This window comes from Bactrocera dorsalis, unplaced genomic scaffold (genome assembly GCF_023373825.1).
Source record: "Bactrocera dorsalis isolate Fly_Bdor unplaced genomic scaffold, ASM2337382v1 BdCtg014, whole genome shotgun sequence".
NCBI lineage: Eukaryota > Metazoa > Arthropoda > Insecta > Diptera > Tephritidae > Bactrocera > Bactrocera dorsalis.
Genome location: NW_026038065.1, coordinates 164,119 through 185,766, shown reverse-complemented (window position 1 = coordinate 185,766; position 21,648 = coordinate 164,119). Strand labels below are relative to the sequence as shown.

General features: G+C 37.2%; 1 protein-coding gene across 6 annotated transcripts in view; it reads left to right on the top strand.

Moving 5' to 3' along the window:
- Positions 1–21,648, top strand: part of LOC105230893 (protein farnesyltransferase subunit beta) — a 56,481-nt gene that overhangs the window by 1,072 nt on the left and 33,761 nt on the right. The gene's annotated exons all lie outside the window — the stretch shown is intronic.

The following is a 21,648-nucleotide window of genomic DNA, read 5'->3' as shown; positions in this document are numbered from 1 at the left end:
TACCTCAGTAAACGTTGCGATTTTTACAATGCATAAAAATTTCGGACAAAGAATTTGTATCAAATTTTGTATTTCTAACCAAATTTCGAAGGTGGAATTGCTGCGAAAGCTGGAAAAGGCTTACTGTGATTCAGTTGTACCAAAAACACAAGCCTACGAGTGGTATAAAGCTTTCAAGGATAGTCGAGAGAGCATTGAAGACATCTTCGAACTTCTCAGTTGATGAAAATATTAAATAAAAGTGAAGGAAATGGTGCTTGAATAGTCAGGCAAGCGTAGAGAGATGGCAGGACAACAATCATTGGAATGGAACCCATTTTCTATTGAGCGAAGAGTTAAAACACTGAAAACGCTGAAAGAGTTGAAGGTCATCCCAAAAAATCCTCATGAAAAGTTTTTCGAGGACTGTGAAAATCGTTGGCAAAAGTGTATTACATCTGGTGGGGATTACTTTAAAGGCGACAAATAAATATTGATGAATAATTAAATATTTAGCGATCTATTTACAATTTCCGGGTACTTGTTTGTCACAATAATACAATCAGTCATTCCAAAATTCCTAACTATTTCGGAAGTCTTCATTTTTTAGCTACCATATTAATTAGTGGACAAATCAACAACATTTTGAAAATTTTATATAGACTCTCTAAAAATAATCCCGAACACTGAATACTAAGCAGTAATATGATCAGTAACATCCCATGATACCATGGTCGACTTTTCTGAAACCAAATTTTGGATCCATATATTTGAAGGCAATTAAACAAATTCAAAATACACTACAAAATTTGCTATCTAGTCAGTATCAGTAGGTTGTAGAAGCTATCATGAGGTAGAAGAGGAGGAGACTATAAAACATCTTCTATGCGAAAAGAATTGCAACTATTGTTCGAGGGTTTCTAACCGACGTCTCGGAGGCTGCACAAATAAACTTTTCGTACTGATAATGATTAAAAGCTTGGGGTGGTTGAGAGAAGCACCAATAGAGTGAGTGGACTTCAGCACCGGTGGTAAGAAATGAGCTTCCTAAAGGCTTCGGTGAGGCGTTAGACAACCACTTTACCTACCTACCAAGGTACGTTGTTAGTTTCAATATTTCCTGACTCAAAAAATTTAGAATTTAAAGCCTGTCATGTGGTGTGATCTTTACCCTTAACTACTTGTATTATACATACATACATATGTATATTTGCGAATCGCAGCAATTGTATGTGTGCATAAACAATGCAAACATACTTTTTGACGGTCACATCCACGACATACGCCACTTTCCATTGCCAGCAATGCCGCAACGCCTCATCACCTCTATGAACCAACAACTTTCAATGTCAAAATCAAAGAATCGAAAAATTATATAAAAATACGTATAACGCGCATAGCACAACAGAAACGGCTAAAGCGTTGACGAATCAAAGGCATAAAGTTGAATAAGTGGAAAATGACGGAAATTATGTACATATGTATGTACAACCAGCAAATGACAATTTGCGCTAACTAACAATATTGCTGGAGAATGCAATTGTTCTTGTTGTTGTAATGTTGTATTTTTTCTGTTATTGTATTTTTTGGAATTGTTAAGTTGTGTTTGTTGCCATTATTAAATATTACTATTATATGCCATTGTAACAATTGCCATTTATTGCGTTAACCTTCACATAGAAAATCTCTCATCGGGAAAATTACAAGTTTTGTTGTAACTGTAGAGGTCTAAACAACGGAAAAATTACATGATATGCACCTATAGCGGCAATTACGTACTTGTATGTATGTATATACATACTTATATAAATAGGCATATGCGCATATCATTTGGTATGAATTTACAGGCACACCCACACATGTGCAAATATTTTATATCAATACAGTTACAGTAACACAAATTATGCATAAAAAGTTGTGTATTCATGTTCATAAAAATAATTTATTGATTGGAAAAAAATTATATAATTTAATTTTTTAATAGTTCATATTTATATTTACCGAATATTATAAATGATGTTTTATGTAATAATTATTTATTAAAAGTCATGTCATTTAAGTCTAAAGCAAGCCAGGTCGTCAAAAACGGAATTAAATACTAAGGGTATTTGGTTTTTTGGGCCTAAGCAGCTTTAGGTAGCTTGTATAGCAAACTCAATAAAACAAGCTATCGATTTTATTTTATATTTTTTTATATACTAAGCCCCACAACAACCGATTTTTACTTCTTTTATTCATTCAAGAATTCAATAAGTTTTCATTTTTCGCGATTATTTCTTTAAGACACAACTTTATGAAAAAAAACTTAATTTTGGCGGTAAAACACAAAAGCTCAATAGTATTAATAAAGAGAAAATTAAATCAATTAATTTGTTAGTTATTAAAATTTGACGCAAATTATCGCTTTCCGTTAATCAACGCAAGGCTCATACACATCCGGCCAACGGTGAATACGCTTTAAGATAACAAGCTATACGGAGAAGTGACTTGTATACATACATGTACATATGTATGTATGTATACTAGGGTGGAGCAAAAAATGGGTAGTTTGAAAAATATAGTTTTGAGAAAAACGCGTTTGAAGTCCGCAACTCAGTGCTCAGAACAACTGCTTCTTCTAACTGCTGTATCTTTAAAATGACTTTGTATTTTAAAAAATCACTTTACTCCGCATTCTATACATGTTAGGAAAGAAATTTATGAAAAAATCGATTTTTTGAGTCCATCGTAAGGGATGACGCCTTAGAATTAACCAAAAATCATTATTTTCGAAAAAAAATTCTTGCTAGGAAAATTGGATTTTTTAGAAATTTTTGCTCTACAATAATCGGTAATGTAAAAATTGTCTGCTTTTTTTTGCTTTTTATATTTTGATTTTTTACTCTTTATATTTAAAAGAAATTTTCAAACTCACTGTCATCTTTCAAAATTAATAAAAAAAATTATTCCTTGCAGGTATATTTTTTCTCCGTATATATGTATATGTGTATATATAGGTTCATTTTAACATAAAATCTATAGTTTAATTTTTGGCTTACCCTAATACACAAATATGTACACATTAATGCGAAACACAGTAATTATACACAGGAATCAAATCAAAGTGTCAATCAAAATAGCGAATAACCCTAATCGAGGAGTTAATAGTTAATAACCTCTTCAAATTGATGATATTTTGCGAAACTTATACAAGTACAATATAAGAGTAAATGATAAGTTTGATGAATGAATGAAAATGTTTCCTCTGAGCCGGACCGAAATCAGTTTTCAAGCTTTTTAATACAAATATTTATTAATATTAACTTTATTATTATTATATTAATTCTAAATTAGCTGATTCACAAGAAACTGGTTATTCATATAAACATTGTGACAAAAAAGTACCCGGAAATTAAAAAAAAACCAAAATATATGATTATTATTAACGATATTTCCAGTTCTCGAAACACTTATCATAAACACGTTTTAAGATGGCTTTCAGCAAATTTTGTTATATTTCTTCGATCGACTGAAAAAGGGTTCTACGCAGCGGCAATTTCAGTTTAGGGATCTAAAAAAAATCACACGAAGCCAAATCAGGTGAATACGTTGGTTGATCCGTGGTATTAGTTCCGTTTTTGACTCTAAATTCGATCACAATCGTGGCTCAATGCGATGGACCATTATCATCGTCAAAAACCATGGATTGTTCTTCCATATTTCCGGTCATTTTCGGCGGATGTTCTCACGCAAAGGCCTCAATGCGGCCAAATAGAACTTATTATTGACCGTCTGTCCATCCGGAACAGATTCATAATGCACCAAACCACGAATATCGTAAAATTAAATGGGCATAATGTTGATTTTTCAGCGGCTTTGGCAAGCTTTTTTTGGTTTAGGCTCGTTTCTTTCCTCTATTTCCATGATTGTTGACTTGTTTGCATGTCAAACTCAGAAATCCAGGTCTCATCGGAAGTTATAATGCTCTCCATGAATGTGGGATCGCAATTCACACGATCAACTATGTCCAAAGAGACCTATTTACGGTAAAATTTTAGAAATAACTTCAGCTACATTAGGACAAGTCGAGCAAGAACGCGTTTCTTACACAAAATACCCACCAAAAATCTTTGAACTCGCAAGAGATGTCGAGCTCTTTTGTCAACTCTCTAACACTTGTGATCACTTTCAAGCAGCATAACATTTACTTTTTTAATATTTTCGTCAGTTGAAGAGGTTAAAGATCGTCCAGAACGTGGCATGCCCTGAATGATCTATTGACGGCTTTGTACCACTCATAGGGTTGTGTTTTTGATAAAACTGAATCACCATAAGCCTTTTCCAACATTCGTAACAATTCTGCACATGAATTTTGGTTAAAAATACGAATTTTCAAACAAAAACAGTTAAAAACAGTCTTACCAGCCTATCAAAATACATTTTCTTTTTTGAAAAATAATTTACCCGGGAAATTTAAATTACAATTTCAGAGTACTTTTTTATCACACTGTATATACATATGTATTGTTCATATGTATGTATGTTTGAAACCAATAAACAATTCAAAAATGCATACATTTATGTACATATATCTCTTCCTCCGATTTTCTTGTTATGAGAAAAACTTTCATTGAAAAGAAGTTCCTACTCAATATAATCAACTAAATAATACAGTTAAATCATTTCGGACATCTTCCCACTTAAACAGTTATTTTATTAAGCAAAAGAGTAGCAATTTTCGAAATTAAATAATTACATATGAATAGGGAAATGTCTATATATATACAGTTAAGCATGTCACATATGTACTTATGTATGTAAGCGTGTAAATATAAGCTTACTTGAAAAAAGTAGCAAAGTAGAAAATCAACTCAACTTTACTCAGCACAAATTGTCCTCAATTTGTTTTGTATTGTTTGAGTAAAATTGAAATTATGGTGTTCGTGTGAAGATCCCACACATTGTTTTTATTTTCGTACTTTTATTTTTCTTTCGATACTGCTTACACATATGAAATTACGAACATACATAACGACGTTTATTGAAATTACACACTTGTACTTACTTAAAGTTTTAGATATTTGTATGTATGTACATATGTAGATGTGTATAAAAGTTTGTCTTCATCTATTCTCACTGTGGTTAAGTAATAGATAAATGAAGATATACATATGTATATGTATTAATAAAGATGTATATAAATAAAAAAAATTAGAAAATCGAATTTTTTATTGTCTTCATATATTCCACTATCACTTCTATTATATTGTCCTAAATTTCAATCAAGTTGATCCGAGTAATAGTTCGGGAGATACAGCTTTGAACACTTGTGCACTCGAGGCTAGCTAGGCTAAGTGCGCCGTCTTTAAACTATATGAATGATCTAAGAATTTGAATTTTTCTTTTCGCAAAAATTTAATTTTTATACTCTTGCAACAGTTTTGCATACCTAACGGTTGTTTGTGTCAACTAAAACTAATCGATATATATATATATACATATATCGTTGACTGTCTGTCCATGCCAGCGATAATTAGAGTAAAACTCGACATCTCTGGATGAAACTTGGTATATAAATCCCTTGAGGGAGGCTTGATATTGTAGATGGTCGGAATTGGACCATTGCTTCGCCCACAAAACGCCAATAATCAAAACCTATAAAATATACAAAATTTATCTTTTCCAAGGCTTAAAAATATAGGCTGGAAATACATATACGGCAAAATAAAGCCTACGACTGTAAAGTTATTGTTTTTGTAATTAGTTGTGCAAGAGGTCAACGTTAGAGCCACATTCGCAGTTTATACACATACATAGACACGTAGCTATAACCCATATTCGTTCATTTCCGCTTCAATGCTATCGAAATTGAAAGTTCATGAACAGCTAAAGACGACAACAACTACAATTTGCTTTGCTAACGTAGTAACAAGCTCACCAAACACGCACTAACGCGCTCCGGCAGCTCCATCAGTTGCCGCTACTGCTGCTGAGACACGCTACCTTCGAGCGACAAACGCCGCACGCCAAGTCTACTCCTACTACATACACATACACACACACACACACATCTAACTAGAGCTGTAATCATATGGACAATGCCTAGTACCGCACAATTGCATTTGAGCTACGCTTTTCAGTTGTTAGAAGGCAACAAGACGCACGAGGGTCGGAGGGTGGCTTGTAAGTGGCGTAGTTGCGTTTTGGCGCCCCTTTCGAAGTCATCATCGTCATCACATAACCGCTCATATTTGTGTTATTATGTTAAATATATCAATTATATTGCATGCCAATTGAGGAATACCCTCGAGAGTTGTATTTACCGGTTACGACAATAACAATTCAAACGCGGAAAAAAATTTAAAAAATAATAAAGTTTCACGTTTGGTAATTGCCGATGCAGCGCGTGTAGTAAAATTCCCGCCCAAACGAGTGACAATTCAATTGCAGAAAATATTTATTTAGTTGAGTTGTTTGGCTAATAAAAGTATAAACATTTATTTGAAGGTTACGAATCTAGGTTGCCTAGTTCTACTTCTAGCTAATCAGTAAATCAAGTTTGTTTGAAAGATATGAGTACTTTTAATTTTTTCAAGATATTTACGCTTATATAAATTCGGTACAGGGTGACCAAATAGAAACGGTAGAAAGTAAAGTTAGGTTAGGTGACTGAGCGAAGATCGCAAGTGGACTGGTATATATAGTCCTTTTGAGCCATACAAAAGAAGAACTCCTTTTTTCGGACTTATAGATTAACAAAACGCTTAATAGCCAATAATTAATTTAAATTCCCTCCAGTTCGGTGGGATATTTGAAGGTACGCGCTCCCAAGTGCTTAAGTATTGGCCTCCCAAACTCGGGACAGTCAAGAAGGAAGTGTTGAGTTGTTTTCATCTCATCTTCTTCCAAACAGCTTCTGCAAACGGCATCTGGAAAGATTCCTAACCTTACAGAATGAACGCCAATAGGGCGTTAAAAGCCCCACAACTTGGGAGAGGCTGGCCTTACTAAGGGCGAAAAATATACTAGATCTCCTGCGATCAATCTTGGGCCAAAAGGCCTTTGTGACAGCATAAGTACTGATGTTGGCCAAGATTCCGCGACGCTCAGCTATTTAGTAGTAGAACAGAGAGGATACGGGAGCACCGACTCGCTCCCATTTTAACGTTAGCGGTTCTGGGCAGCCTTTCCTTGCTACCTCATCGGCTTTACAATTTCTTGCGATTCCGTTATGGCCCGGCACCCATACCAGTCTTATCACAAAGACACTCGATGCTATTGATAGCGACGTTAGGCACTCCTCGACCAATCGCCGTCTAATATCGCCGCTCTGCTATCTAAGTGAGTGGCCACTTCTCTGAAGGAGGCTGCACTCCGAAGCAGCACATCTACTGATATCTTAATGGCTGCCACTTAGGCTTGGGAGTACTGTAATAGTCAGAAAGTCTGAAACTGAAGTTGATAGAGTGCTGCTGACAGTAAACCCCTCCACCAACCTTCCCGCAAGCTTTGACCCATGGTAAAAAGGAAGTGTTAGCAATATTTTATTGGGCGACATACAAGGCTGATGGGTCTGATGGGTTTTACATTCGAAAATTAGTTGAAAAAAATTTCAAAAATCGGTTACGGTTCAAATTTATATCATCAAGAGCATTCATAAAAGTAAATTTTCAGAAATATTTAAAAGATGAAAAAATTACCAAAACGATCATTAGCTATCCTAAGACAGTTTCAGGCTTATAAAATCTTCACTTTCTCGAATGAAATACTCATTTCTAGCGCAATTTGGTTGAGAAGCTCTTCTAACCTCCAGTAAAAGTATACACCCGTTTATTACCGGCATATCAGTGGCTATCCACGCCAAGTTATCACCAAGTCCGAACACATTCCGCTCTTGTACACATTCCATTTGCTTGTAGTATCACAGTTGTTAGCTACATGCCACGCTACCCACTGCCGAGCGGCTCATCTTCGCCTAATGACAAGCCCCAGCTGTGTATCTTTGCTTCGCAAGCGCTATTTAAGCGACTAGCGCTGGCGCTGAGGTGTCCTTTCGCCGAGTTGAACCTTCGTCAACGGCAACATGCGCCAAGTTGCTGCCGCCAGCCACCAGCCGGGCGCACACAAGCAGCAACGGTGAGTCAGTTGTCATTTGGATACTTCTCTTTTTCTTTAATTCTCGAATTGTTTGTGTTGTTGCCACTGTGCATCTTGCTATTAGTTCTTCTCTCGATGTATGTGTGTGTGTGTGTTTCTTTTGGTCGCTGTACGCTGACAACAGTCCCTAACCGTATTGCTGTTGATTGTTGTTGTCATTCACAGCTTACTGTTCGGCCGTTGTTGGCTTGCAAACATTTTTGTTATTGTTGCTTTTGGCTGGTTGTATGCTCATCTCTGTTGCTGCCCCCCATCGTGTCAGTTATTCGATCGGTTATTAATTTTTCTGGCTACTCGACAACAATAACAAATACAACAAGACAATTACAACAACCAAATGTACGCTTGTGTGTTGAACCAAATTTGTTGTTGTTGCATTCAAGAACAAACGTTCGGAATGCTCGCCGGCTGCTGTTTATTCGCTTGGTGTCTGCTCAAATTGCTGCTATTTATGTCGGCGACTACCGTATAACTTTGTTTGAGTGTCATCCTGTCTCTCGACCCCACAATTGGTACAGCCGCTGCCACCACTTGCAGCTACCGCAAACAAAAACCTTCACTGCGGCTCCAATAGCAGCATCCAGCGAGTCACACAGCGCTCCGCAACAAGCATATGTTGCTTACAAGCCACAACAAAAGAAACAACAGCAATAACTAATCGCAATAAGGAGCCCCGAAAACAAATGTTGTTAAATGCTGAAATCAATATGTACTTCAATAAATTGTTCAAAGATGTTCATTAAAAGCGGACTTCGCCGGCGAAACGGGAGCGGTTTAAAGGTAAATTTTTGAGGCGCTGAAAGCTTTTTCTTGCAAAAAAACGTAGAAGGCTTTGAACTTGGATGAAAGATGTGGGACTTATTACACTTTATTCCGCATTGTCGATCTGAGTCTTGCTTATCTCTCTACATGGGAGGCCAAGTCTAATCCCAAGGTCTTACACGTCCCACTAAAATGACAGGATCGTCTAAAAAAATCAAACGGCGATGCGGAGAACCAGTAAAATACCGAAGATCCTCCAACTCGCAGGAAAGGTTGTCCAGTTTCCCAAAAATAAGTTTAGTCGTTATAATAATTTTAAAAAATACTTAATTTTTATTTGAGTTTGCATATGGGTTCTACAACGAAAGTGTTCGAGAAAATCTGATCGTCTTCTATACAGATATGTCAAACGCCCGCCGGATGGGGCTGACAGATCGAGAAGACTGCAGGAAATGTCTCGAGCAGGACACCAGGGAAACAATGGAGCATCTCTTGTGCACTTTTCCCGTATTGACAGGCAACGTTTCAAGCATTGGTCCCCACGGGAAGAGACACTGGAGGAGGTATCAAAAGTGAGGCCGTAAAGTCTATTAAAATTCGCGTAAAGCGCAGGCATCCCAAACGATGACTACTCCTCTTGGACAAAGCAAGTGAACACCATCTGGTATCGCAAAGGACTAAACTGGTCTATGCGTGGCTTATTGGCCTACCAGATAAATCTAACCTAACCTAACCTAACCTAACCTATACAGATATGTAATAAGCTCAGCGGTAAGAGTAAAATACGAGCAAATATTAAATTTATCGTCTCTGATCTGATAATTACAATTACAAACAAGAGTTTCGCAAAGAAGGAAATATTTTGCTGCAACTGTTGCACAATGAAATATGAATTTCTAAGAAGTAATACAAATATAATTGGTAAGCGAAAATATGTTGTCGCCACCGGCGCTATAGCAAAATCAACATTTGTCTCAATTGATGACGAGCCACAGACAAGCAGACAAGCCGTCAGACAGACAATAATCAACAATAAAATTTTGAGAGCTAAAATTTGCCCATTGAAGTGTTCGAAAATTATGAAAAAAGTGCAAGCAAATGAAATGAACAACAACAGCAACAACTAGTCGAATGATTGATCTATACATTTGCTTGTTGAAGTTTAATTAGTGCACCCTGTAATTATGATAAAACAATTGATGAACTTTTTGTTCAGAAAGACACATACACACACACACCATACAAGTGCTGCCGAGTATATTACACAGGACTAACTACATGATAATCAAAATAAATTTAAATGAGTACAAAAGACATTTGGCTGTCGATTTGACGAACCGCCGATCTTTACAGTTAATAACCAACGCCAGCTTGTAGCGCTGATGAACTGCTCAACTACACAAAAGCACAATGCAGCAATGCAACGCTGTCCATCATTACACCATTCCAATTCGATTGTTATTATTGTTGGTGTTAATTCGCAGAATTATGCGTATAAGCGTTCATTTATACGCTATTCGTTGGCGGCAAAAGACACAAGGAAATGCGACGCTGGCGGCGCTAAGTGCACTGATCTTCCGAACGCCAGAGTCCATTCACCAGCAAACTGTGTTCATGCGATATGCACAAGTATGTGCTCCATTAATGCAGCTGGTCACTCGCGCCGGCATTGACCAGCGAAATGTGTGTATGTGTGTGTATGTGTGGGGGGTTGTGAATGCACGCTGCGCTCCTGCTGTCAATCAAAATGATTTATGTCACTTCCCACCGTATATCATCGCCGCAATTTATCTTTGTTACTTCATCGAAAATTTCTTCCAGACATATTTACAAGCAATATATACTTATATACATACACATGCTGATGGTTAGCCACACAAACCTCACAAACATTAATAGGTCTTCCTCTCATCTGAGCCTGCGAAAATGTGTGATCTTCACGCTGACCGCCGGTACACTCTAGTTTCTTAATTGTATCTATGTACATTTCAGCTTGTACATAAATATACATATGTGTCTACATTTATAATCACATAATGACTCTTTCGTTCGTCACAAATGCGGCCCGCCCCCTCTTATGGGTTGGCGGCTTTCTTTTGTTATACATTCGTCGCACTTTTCTCAATTTCATTTGCTCATTCGAAATGCGCTTAATTTGCGCGTGATTATAACTTTGCAAAGAGAGGTTAGCAATGCCATATAGTTATACTGTGAACCAAATATGTTAAGTTTTTTAAAATGTTGTTGTTAACTCGGCTATAATCGCGTAAGCGGTATCTACGCCTGTAAAGAAGAAGAAGAAAAGGTTTGTAACAGCCAGAAAGAAACGTCGGAGACGCCATAGAGTATACACCATACATATATCTTAATGATCAGTGTGTTGAGGCCTTATTTTTTTAGATATCGATCCAAAATTTTGCCCACAGACTTTTCTCCTCAATGTGCTGCTCATTTTTCGGAAACGCCGATATCGAATCACTAACGCTTAGTATTCAAACAAACTGAACGATCAATATTAAGCTCTTGTAGGCACAACTTTTTATTTTAAAAGACATCTTCACGAATTGAGGTATAGATTTTCTTAGGCAACAGCACAACGTTTCATATCGGACAACTATAGCTATCATATGAACACTGAACGATCAAAATATAATCTTGTATGGAAATCTTTTCTGGTTGACGAGATATCTTCATGGAATTTAGCAGGGATTATTGTCGGAAATAACGCTACAATGTCTGAAAAAAATTTTCCAGATCGGACAACTAGATCATATATGCAGCTGCCATTCAAACTAAACGGTCAAAATCAAGTTATTTTATGGCAATTTCTTTATATGTAAAGGGTATTCTTATTTCAATACAACCGAAATTAACGTTTTTTCTTGTTTTTTTTTTACTTTTACTTTGCACTTGGTGCACATTTTTATCAAAAAAGGGTTCAAAAAATTACTTTCGACGAATATTTGTTAATAATTTTGGTTTGCAGATATACTCGTACAACAGTCCGACGCTTTATTTTAAAACGGCGGCTTCTTTGCTGCCAATTGAGTGGGTGGTCAGGTTGCGGTGGTGATGGTGTTTTTAATGGGGCATTCAGTAACTGTGGCTTGGTATTTTTCAGTGGAACTTTTTAGTTTGATTTTTTCTCTTTATTTCTGATAACTACACTACTATGTTCACGTTAAAGAGTTTTTTTTTTTATTTTTATTTCCTTTTTGCTTTTGCTTTTCACTGTCTTTTTCTGGAGACATTTTATATCAGGAATCTGGCACTCTTTTTAAATTAAAAAGCGAGGGAATCAGAAACAATTGACGTTCCAAAGCATTTCAACATTTAAAAACATTTTTTAAGCTCCTTATTACGATTAGTTATTGCTGTTGTTTCTTTTGTTGTGGCTTGTAAGCAACATATGCTTGTTGCGGAGCGCTGTGACTCGCTGGATGTTGCCATTGGAGCCGCAGTGAAGGTTTTTGTTTGCGGTAGCTAAAAGTGGTGGCAGCGGTTGTACCTATTATGGGAACGACACAGAGGACGGCACTCAAAAAAAGTATGATTTGTTATATAGACGATCTAAAGTTTGGATAAGGCCTTATATAAAATTATCAATTTCTTTTCAATATTTTACGTTTTTTCCGGAAAATCTTAAGAGAATTGTCGCTTGTTATAATTTTTGGAGTAGTAAGTGGATCATTCTCTGTTGATGGATGCAAATACCATAATATTCATAGACGATCTAGCTGAGATATGTCAAGCAGTTTTGAGACACGGTTTGTAAGATATCTCAAGGTAGCGCAACTAGGCGATTCTTCGAACTTTTTATATACAGTTAGTTTATGCTTTGCAACATATGCATACTCTGGGTTGAAAACGCGTTGACGATGAACCACGGACGGCCTTCAACATCAACTGATGGTCAACACGTCAATAAAATAAAGGAATTGGTGCTGGAGAATCGACGATTAACAGTCAGAGGTCTTACTGGTATTCTTGGAATATCAAAAGAATCAGTGAAAACCATTTTGAAAAATTTAGGCCTAAAAAAAGTGAAAGCATGATTGGTTCCAAAATCATTCAATTCTTTCAAAAACCAGCGTCGCATTAACGTCTATGAAACAATACTTTCCGTCTACCGGGATATCATGAAATGTATTAATACTAGCGATGAGTCTTGGATCTACGCTTACGGCCCGGAAACAGACGATCAATCGACTGAAACTCGTGGCAAAGGTGAGCCGAAACCCAAAAAACCAGGTCAGAACTCAATTCTATGTTGATAGTTTTCTTCGATTATCGAGGTGTAGTGGACTCCGAATTCCTTCCGACCGGTCAAACTGTCAACAAGAAGTACTATTTGTGTGTGATGCGTCGTTTGCGCGAAGCTATTCGTAAAAAGTGGTCGAAATTATGGGCGGACAACTCGCATACTGCATTGATTCTTCGTGAACTTTTCGCCAAATTTTCAATCAATATCCTATCTCAGTCAACGTATTCGGTTGATTGGACTCCGTGAGACTTCTGGCAACTCAAATGACCGCACCGGGGAACCCGTTTCGAGTCGATTGAAGACATTAAACGTGAATGCCTACGCGCATTAAAGGCTACTCCGGAAATTGACTCTAACAAGATTTCGAAAATTGGAAAAAATGTGGGCATAACTGTCCAAAAATTAAAAAAAAAAGAAGAACTCTTCAAATAAAAATCTATAAGTTTGAAGCGCACATCCATAAAAAAATATATATAATTTCTACCTTTTTAGCTTAGCAGGGGTGAACATCATAAAGAACACTAGTCTAGCCCTTATTCAACCACAAAAGAGCAGTGAAAACTACACAACAAACACAATTGCCCATATTTTCAAGCTAACAAACATACATACTATAATTACATCGTTGTTTAATTTTTGATTATTGCTCACTATAATTTCATTTGTTGTTGTTACTGTGACTACTTTGGCTATTTTAATATTGCGTGCGCTTGATTGAAATCGGTTGGATCGTATATATTCACTGAGGTGTAAGCATATACATATGTATATATAAACACACATATCTATGTGGTATATATGTATGTATATGTTACGGCATATCGTCAAGCCTACCATTACCGATAATGCACTGGAAAATGCAAATGGTGGGTAAAGCGCCCAAAAAGCTGCTTTTAAGGCAGCGAGTACATATAGTATGTATTTCTATGTCAAACTTATTATACTTAAATACATACATATATACGGCATAATTTCACGTGAAGAAAGCAGTGAAGTGCTTGGAAGAAGTGAATGTAAATTTTTACCACTTTCTTCTTGTTCTTCTATAATATACATAGGTACATATGTATATACATAGTACATAGCATAGTTCTTGAACATATTTGTGAAAATATTCTCCATATCATATATGTATGTGTTATTATTTTTTTGCTTTTAGCCCTTGATTAATATCACAATTTACTAAACAAAAAACCAAAAACGAAAGCGGCCACCAAATTTGCCCTCGGAATGCGCTAAAACCGCTTATTATAGCCGCCATGTTGTACACAATAACCGCAATAATGATAATAGCAGCAACTATGTGCATACATAGACACATATGCATATGTATGTAGCTAAATATGTATGTACATACCAGTAAATATGTTTATGAGAACACTAACAAGCAATCAAAACAGCACGAAAAATATTAAAAAACTGAAATATGTATGTATGTATGTATGGTTGTATGTATATACCTATTAGAGCAAGAAACTATCTACACCGCCTCACATTTCCACGAAGTCTCAAACCGTTTACTACACTGCACTATATAGCATACATACATGAGAAGCAAAAACCTTGATAAAAAGAGTACAGAACTGAAAAAGCGGCCGTCAGCCACTGGTTGATTTCTGGAGTAAAAGGAATCGATAATAATTGATTTGATTGATGGTCTGTTCGTAGATGGCACAACAATCGCTTTTGCATCGCTTTTCTTGTTTTTGTTACTACCGCCGCCAGAGCTGCTGTTCCCTCGCTTTCAGTTCTTGTATTGGCTGTCACAGCTTCCAAGTACATTGTTGCGATGCATCTGTGCTAGTAGTTCGTCGTATGTCGATTTATATTGGCATTTCGATTGGAGTCAGGTAGATGTAGGCTGCAGCGGCGGATAGGCATTGAATACCTTTGAGTTCATTCAAAAGCAATTTCGACCAATTATGGAGTATGATTGCCGCAAGACGCTGCTGTATTATATGATGATGTTGTTGTTGTAGGGCAACTGCTTCCGTTTTTATTTTCTCATTTTTGTTGCAAGTTGTGAGAATTATGCTGCTGGGCAGCTGGTTATCATCATTATACTCAGTTGCGCGTATAAAAATGGCGTCGAAAGCGTTGAGCGCTAATTTTCAAGGTGAAGTTGGTATGTGTGACCTTTTTTCTTATAAAATAGTTAATTATAAACATTTTTGGCAAACTTCGTCAACTCATTGAGGATTATAGTAACATGAAGTTGATCCCCAAACCTAAGCTACTCTCACCGAAAGATTTTTCAAAGCGAATTGTAAAAAACTGTTTTATTTGCTTGAAAAATCCAGACCTTAGAATGCACACCCTGATGGATGAATGGTAGCAACACCTAAGAAAATTCGTATAAAGTTTAATCGGCCTATTATCTAGAGTAAAAGTATTCAACCGAATTTGACCAAATTAGGTTTCATGCTGACCGGGAGAGCAGACTTGAAGATAGGTTCTTCATAATGTCAAATTTTTTTAAGATACAAGTTTACATGGAGGATCGAGTCAAAGTTCACGTAAGTGAGGAAAGTTCTCTGGATGCCATTCTCTTGGTAGTGGCTAGAAATGATTCTTTAACATATTTTCAAGCAGTTCACGACTTCCGGTCCTGGACCAAGTAGTCTCTAGGTAGCCAAAAAACATTCGTTTGAAGGCAAACTAAAGTGAGAAGGCGAAAAATTCTCTCCCCTGGTTGTGCACTGGGTTTGGGAACCGCCACAAAAAAACATTACCAATGAAAACTAATCGACAGCCTCGGATGAGAGACCCCCTTTTAATTGAGAAGTCCTCTCTCGACGAACAAAAACCAAACTCTATAAGTCACACATTATTCCCGTCCTGCTATATGGTCCAAAGGCATGGCCGATGACAACATCTGATAAGTAAATGTTACGGGTTTTCGAGAAATATTCTGTGAAAGATTTATGGTCCTTTGCGCGTTGGCTACGGCGAGTACCACATTCGATGGAAGATGAGCTGTATGAGATATATGACGACATTGACATAGTTCAGCGAATTAGGAGATCGCGTCTGCGCGGGCTAGGTCAATTCATACGAATGAGCGAAAACACTCCAGCTCTGAACGTACTCGACGCAGTATCCACCGAGGGAAGCAGAGGAAGAGAAAGACCTCCACTCCGTTGGAAAGACCAGGTAGAGAAGGACCTGACTTTTCTTGGTATCTCCAATTGGCACAATGAATGTGAATAGAAGAAACGACTGGTGCGCTGTTGTTAACTCGACTATAATCGCGTAAACGGTGTCTACGCCAGTAAAGAAGAAGAAGATATATATTAAACGAAACAGTATATTTTTCTTTAATCCATTGCATTATATTACACATGTACATATGTACGTATGTATGTACATAAGATCATACATTTATATGTCCCGGCGTATACCTTGATCCCTACCATGTTTTCCCTCGCCGAACATTGATACTCCATATCTGGAAAATTTGCATATTCATCCTGCCATCCAACTACACCTCCAAGCCATTACACTTCGCAACCCAATTGCGTCTACCTTGAGTAGACCTTACAGTCAGTAGCACGATCGTGCCGCATTACCCAGATCAATCGTGAAGTGACAACAATACTTAAGAAATACAAAAGCGACACTCACATATGTATTTACATATGTACATACATAAATATATAAGAGAGTGTGCACTCCATCGACCTAAAATATAAATTCTGCTGGGCTGGACACCAGCTGTCGTACAGGCAACAAGTGTACTCGTAACTGATCGTGCAAATTAAATTAATCGACAACAAAATCACAAGTCAAATGTCAGCAACATTGACATACAAAATTTTAAATAGCAAAAAATGCAAATAAACCGTTTTTAAAATATGCACAGTGGAAATTTGTTGATTCGGGTCATGCGAACGCAACGAATCGGGTCAGCGCAAAGAAATCGCAAGGAAGCGGCGATCGGCTGTGAACTAAGCGAAAGCCTTTATTATTACAGTTATTATTTTTTCAGTTTTTTTTTGTTTTTGTATGAAATTAATCTTACTGATTTGAAAATCGACAGGATGAAGGTGGACCGTTTTTTTACGCTCATCAACGAACTCCAAACGTGCATATACATTTTACTGCTTATCTACATTGGTATATATGTACATACATATAAATCTGCGTATACATTATGTATGTATGTATGTACATTTGGCTGTCGAGCATCGTTTTGCTGTTGCGAAAAATTAGCGCACTTGATTGACAGCTCAAATGGGATTTTAATGGTCTGTTGCCACAATCAACCATTGCAGGGATGCCGGCTGACATTGGCCAGCGGCACCCGATTGCCCCAATCGAAGCTTGATAATTGCTGAAGTTGCTGCCGCTGCCAATGAAGCCTATAGATCTCTTTTCCCTACACTAACGAATTAAATGACCCTGAAAAAAAAACGAGAGTAAAGTTATGCGAAAAGGCAGTAATCATCATAAAGGGAAAATACGGTAAATAAGCAGAAGTAGAGAGCAAATTGCCAACAAATTGATGTGAAATTGATGTTTCGAAGGCGCATTAAAATAATACTGTACATACATAATACGTATGTATGTACAATAATCAAACTTTAAACGCGAAAAAAAAACAAATTGTCGAGAGCTTAAAGTTTTCAACACAATTTCGTTATTTTCTAATTGTAGGCTGTAAAAACTTTCTTTGGTATTTATTTATATATTTACAACCTGAAAAGAGTATAATTAAGTTTTGAAAGGAAAGAAATGTCGGAGACCGGATAAGGTTTAGCTATATGTAAATGATCACCGCGATAAGCTGAATTGATTCGCCCATAACCGTCTGTCTGTATATACCCGAACTAGTCTCTGAGTTTTTGAGATATTGATCAGACGTCCTTTTCTCCACAAGAAACTATTCATTTGTCGGAACCGCCGATATCGGACTACAAACTGATCGATCAAATTCAAGTTCATGAAATCTATTTTATTTGGAAGAGTATCTTCACACAGGTTTTTCAGCTACAACTACATGAAAAGCTCCGAGTAATACTCGTAACTTTTAAGGTCGAGTAATAATTATGAAATATTAAAAGAGGCCAGTTGCCACCACAGCAATAATTTAGGAATTCCGCAACCATTCCAATTTTATCCCTGCGCATATGCTAAGACCTACATTCCACCACGAGTATTACTCAGCAAACATTCTAAATTCTGAATTGCTTCATTTGATCGGAACTCTGTGGCGCGTTGACGCAATGGCACACACCGTAAACGCTACGCATTTGCTGAATTGAGTTGCAGAAATGCATTGCTGCACGCAACAATCGCACACCGCCTAGTACCTGCATGGAAAATGACGCCAGCCACCAACCCAACTTCGCGCCCGCTTACTACCCAAACTGGGAGCCAGTCGGGTATGGATTGCATGGGCGGCACTAGCAGCGGCAGCTGACGTCACACATAAGCCCGCTGTGTCATAGCGGACACAAGTTATGCGACGAAGCTGGTGCTCGCCAACGCCGGCCAAACGGTACGCCGAGACAGCGGGTGGCAGTGACGTGCGGGTAAAGAGTTGCCATTCTTGGTGTCTGGCAGAACCCAGGACTTGAAGGTGTATTGGGCTTATTGTGCGGTATCGGTGCGGTAGCGTCCATATTGTAGTTTCTGTTGTTGTTGCAGGTTGCCTGCTGCATTGTGAGTTAGTGTTGTGTTTGTTTTGCGTTTCATGCGTGCGCGTGTCATCGCGTCGGTCTAAAATGACAGTTGCGATTTAATGGCAGTGTGGCTTCGTTTGCACTGGAATCGGTTACAAATTAATAATGAACTGCCACAACAAGCAACACAACAAAACACAATTTAACAACAACAGTGACAACAGTAAATATTATACAACAACAAGTAATACGTGCTTACACACACATGCAAACAAACAACAGCCAGTCTTTTAGCTGCCACGAGTCCTACACCGTAGCCTGTCCCAGCAATTTGCGACACTTAAGCCATTGTGGAACTACCGACCGGCCCAGCGATTGGCCAAAGCGGGTGTGGAGCTGTCTGCGCCTGTTTTTTTTTCTTTGCCTATGCTGGTGTGCTAAGCGCCCATAATGATAATGACAGCAATCGCTGACATTTGCGGGTATGACGCAGTGTCTTTGTTGTTGCTGTTGCTGTTGTTGTTGTGCTATGAAAATTGCAATGTCGTTGACAATCGAAGGCGACACTAACTGCATACATGTGCACACACACGCGTAAGTAAATGGAACTGTTATGCAGACACGATTTGCTTGTTTGCCTGTTTGTTGTTGTGCGAACTTTATCACCTTAATGGCTTGTCAATGTTTGACACTTTAATTTATTCATAGCCACTTAACGGAATCGAAGTTTCAGTGCCCATCAACACTGGGCCATTATAATAATATTTTTCGATTTTCGTTTTTGCTCCATTACCCTTCTGGAGTAATTGTGTGGGCGTGGGTACATACATACTTATATGGTTGATATTGATTTCAGAGTGTTGGTTGCAGTCGATTTCTACGAATAGTGTTTATTGTTGTTTGAAGAATTTGTTGATTGGTTGAAAAGAAATACATCGATTAATTTTATTGGGGCATTTTACTGACTTTTTATATCCGGAACAAGGTATATTAATTTTGCCATGAAGTTTATAATACCAAGAAGGAAATGTCAGAGAGTATATAATTTAAATATATATGTAGTATATACATATATAAATGATCGGCGTAATAAGCTGAGTCGGTTTAACCGTACGTCGTCTGTCCGTATTTATATACGCGAACTAGCTCCTCAGTTTTTGAGTTAACGATATGAAATTTTGCACATGTCGCCGAGAAGCTGCTGATTTGCCTGAACTGTTGATAGCAGATATAGCATATAGCTGACATACAAACTGAACGATCAAGTAAATGTCTTTGTATGGAAAACTGTTTTATTTGACGAGATACCTTCAAGATATTTAACACGGTTTATTATTCAAGGCAACGGCACAATCTCCCAAGAAATGGTTTAGATCGGATGACTATATACTATAGCTGTCATACAATCCAAACGATCCAAATCAAGATGAAGATCCCTGCGAAGGGTGTTATAGCTTCGGTGCCGCCGAAGTTAACATTTTTGTATTGCTTTAAATTACTTTAGTGGGCCTCATAAGGAGTTTGATGCTATCATATCTGTCATCTGACATCTAACATCTGCCTTTAGACAAACTGTAAAATACTCTTAATGTTCTGGGGTGCTTCCCAGTCTGTCATTTATACATCTTCTTCTGTATGTTGTAGCACGGTATTAAAAAGCTTTCGTGTTCTCTCGTATTCGTTATTAGCCTTAGTGTAACGTCTTCGGCAGTTCTTCCCGATTTACTGATACATTGAACCATAAGCAATAAAGTGAAGTCAGTAAACCCTTCGCAATTTTCACGTTTTAAATACCGTATATAGTATTATATTCTAAAAAGTGTATCTCAATCATGACAGCTGGCTTCCCTAATCATCAATCCTCTGTACGGATCAAATTTGATCATGTGTGTACATACAAATATTGGGTAGTCGAAAAAGTCTTTTCGTATTTTGTCAATATATGTCGTTGGAGTCGTATATCTCCAGTGCTACCAATGACATTGTGTCATACCATATAGTGTTGGAGTGGTGAGCTTCATTTAACCGAAAAAAATATTAAATTCGGGGAAGTTGAAAAAAAGTTACAGCTGTTCAAAATTGAGTGAAAATAATAAAGATTCACTATATTTTGAAATTTTTGTATAAGAAAGGGAAGAATGCCACGCAAGCTACCAATGGAATTTGTGAAGTTTACGGAGACGATGCTGTATCAGTTCGGTTAGCGCAACAAACGCTCGCTTCCGTTCCGGATATTTCGAAATTTCGATTTACACTGATGGAATAATGTCTTTAGCGGAAAAATGGCAAAAATGGTCGACCAAAATGGTACATATTTTTTTATTTATTTATTATTATAAATATAAAAAAAATTTTCAAATTTGATTTGATGTGCGAAAAGACTTTTTCGACTACAGAGATTGTTCAAAAAGTTAAATAATTATTTTTATGACTATAATATAATAAACATTTCCCCTGTCGTTTACAAAAGAGTATTCTGCCTTTTTGAAAAATATATCTCGCAGCCTTTCACGATGTTCTAATTCCTATATAAATCCTCAAACGTAAGTATGTACATACATGTATATGCACACAAACATTCCAAATTTCTATCAAAAAGTATAATAAATATGTTCATATGTGCCATTTTCATACCAATTAAAGGAAATTTGCATACAAAAATAATACCGCAAAGAAATAAAATGCAGCAATTTACATAAAGTCTCAATGCGCCGCGCCGTACAACTGCAAATCAATCACCGCCGCGTGAGCCGCGTGTTCTTCTACGCTTATCGGGTGCATAAATGCACAACTTAGCGATTATTATCCAAATCGCACAACAACCACACGCAAACCTGCATATACCATACATACATACACACCAGATAGGTTCCAATGGAAATT